The sequence below is a fragment of the Toxotes jaculatrix genome, chromosome 16, assembly GCF_017976425.1.
Source record: "Toxotes jaculatrix isolate fToxJac2 chromosome 16, fToxJac2.pri, whole genome shotgun sequence".
Classification (NCBI taxonomy): Eukaryota; Metazoa; Chordata; class Actinopteri; family Toxotidae; genus Toxotes; species Toxotes jaculatrix.
Genome location: NC_054409.1, coordinates 17922133 through 17924978, shown reverse-complemented (window position 1 = coordinate 17924978; position 2846 = coordinate 17922133).

Sequence of the window (2846 nt, the reverse complement as noted above, 5' to 3'; positions counted from 1 at the left end):
CGCGCGATTTCGGCGAAGAAGATAACGTCATTGCTACGCAGGATGACAAATGGATACCAGAGTGTCCTGAGATCAGAACACCGAGCTCATACAGCAAACCTCCCTCACAATCTTCAAGACAGATAAAAAAAAGAAAGAAAGAAATACAAATACACGGATTTATGAAGAAACACCACTTACAAATTACCAAAAAAAAAAAAAAACTTTAACACACAAATGGAGAGATAGATCAAAGGCTGTACAACCTACGTTAGAAAAGCGGTCTGAGTAAATTCAGTGAACGTATTAGAAGTTGACAATCTGTATGCCTTCTACGGTACACAGTTCAGAACTCGCAAAACTTTCTCAAACTAGGTTCTTTTGGGTTGAAATCTTTTCAATCGAGATCCTCTTGTGTAATGGGTATTTGAGGGTTAGCACTGAACAAATCCCTGAAGGTAGCCATGTCTGCTCTGGAAACAGCTGTTTTTATGAAATAACTGAATAACATTCAAACAGAGACAAAATAAAGAGGGGGACAGTATATGGTGAAGTAAGGACTTTTATTAGAAAGCAGATTTTTCTGTATTGCATTTAAAGAAATCAGGAACTCTTGGACTACACAACTGAAACTGGAGGTGGCAAATACCATGATGGTAATGGAAGGTAGATTCTTATGCAACATCAAAAGTGGCAACTTGCATTTTTGTTGTATATATTATTGATGCTTGAGTCGGAAGGCGCATAAACATTTTAACATTTTTCATTTTAAACATAAAGCAGTATCAACATTGAAATTGTCCCATCCCAGTTGGCCTGGTCCAAGCCCTGTTGATAGTGAAGAACATTACCATGATCAAAGTGTAGGGTTGCATGATAAGATCCTCTTTTGTCATATGGACTGTTGTGTGGACCGAGTTCGGCCCTTGCTTACCAGAGCATCACAGATAAGGTCCATGTCAACATGGAACAGCTCTGTTCATGAAGCACCAAGGTATCAGTCAAATATCAATCAGTCCTTGTTGCGGAGACACACACTTAACTAAGAAGGCTGGGGTTAACATCATAATGTCCCTCGACTCTGGAGAGTAAGCTAGCAGAGACCAAAGCAAGCTGGAGAAAGACAAAGCAAATAGCAAGAGCACAGCAAGTCATGTCAGATCTCCCATAGTGCACTTTGAGTCTCATCCCTATTCTGATTGTCAGCGCTCTGAACACATGGCTTTAAAAATATGCGTTTCCCCGTCATTCACTTAACCATCGGTCACTCTTCTTTTCTTTCATTTTTCTAAGTAGTTCTAAAGTGCTGGCATTATGTTCGAGGACACAAACATACACATACTTTATAAACTTTTAGTGCATTTTCTCTGAGTCTGCTGAGGCTTCAAATGCACACTCAACTGGGTAGTTAATCTATGTATTCCACTCTTTAACACTACTTTGCGTAAAGCTTAATCACTTGTAATAATGACAGCAAACATTCAATAAAAGGCCAGGGTGTGTGATAAAAATACAACCCCACTCATTGCAAGACTCCAGTCTTTGTTTGCTAACAGTGACAACAGTTATTCAGCATAAAATACATGGTGCATAAAGATCAGAGGTTTCATCGGGTTAGAGTGAGTGTCTGAATGGCATGCATTTTATGATACAAGTGTCTCTTTGCATATAAATGTATTGTCAGGATCAACCATTCAATGAAACAAAAACTCCAGTGCCCATTAGTTTTACAGTAATGGGGGATGAACCGAGCACTATGTAAGGTTTTAGGAAATAAGTAACAATTTATTTGCAACGAAATGTTCTCAAAATAGGGTCTTTTCAACCAACAGTGCCATCCTATCTCTTATTTTGTCATTTTCAGTGACCATGCAGATGAATGGCAGATATTACAACAGACAAATTTCTGTCACTATTACAAAAAAAAAAAAAAGTCGAAACTCTGTTTGCTGTGTTCAATTAAAGAAGCATGTAACATACATAACATACATAACATTACATACATTACGTACATTTTCTGTCAGCCACCTCAAATAGACCTCATCCTCCCAGGGGTTAGCCACGACATTCTCTGAGAATCTCTCAGTTTTTAGTGCAACATCATCATTCATGTTCAAATTCACCCTGCACAAGAAAAAAAAGCCCATAAGCAAGACAAGAGAGAGAGAAGAAAAAAAAGAAGAAGGTTGGTATTTTTTGTTGGCCGGGACAGAGTTGGACATATTTCTGCAGTTAGGCTGAAAAACAGTCAACAAACTGGATAAAACCAGTTGAAATGTGAATGCATCAGGAGAAACAAATTAAAAATGTTTATGTATGCATAATTGTGTTGTGAGGAAGACTATTCCAAAATGGCATTTCCAAAAGCCTCATCCTAAATGTGATAAAGGGAATGAAGAGTGGTGACTACAATAGAAATCATATGTTAGATTTAATTTCATTTAATTTTTTTTTTTAATGTCAGTGCAGGGGACCCAGGTTGTTGTTGATTAGCTGTTTAATGCATCTAAGAGCAGCAAATGTGTTCAGCTTAATCTTGCTAAAATGACAAAATAAGTGAAAAAATTATAATATAAATCATACTGAGTAAAGGTTCTGTTTTTTGTAAAATTATAATTTAGTGAAGGAAAAAAAAATATCTGTCAGTGTCTGCATTTTACCAGTCCTTTGTCTTGTTACTCTCTGAACATAAAGCTTCACATCATAACATCCACACCCACACAGTCACAGTCTAAGGCACTGCTCCACACCCCGTTATCTATACCCTGGAGTATATCAGTGTTTCCCAGCCCATGTCCTTTACGGCTTTGTTTTGAGTTAATTTCAAATTCCTTCAAGTTCAAGAAGTGTCTGATTGAACACAGGTC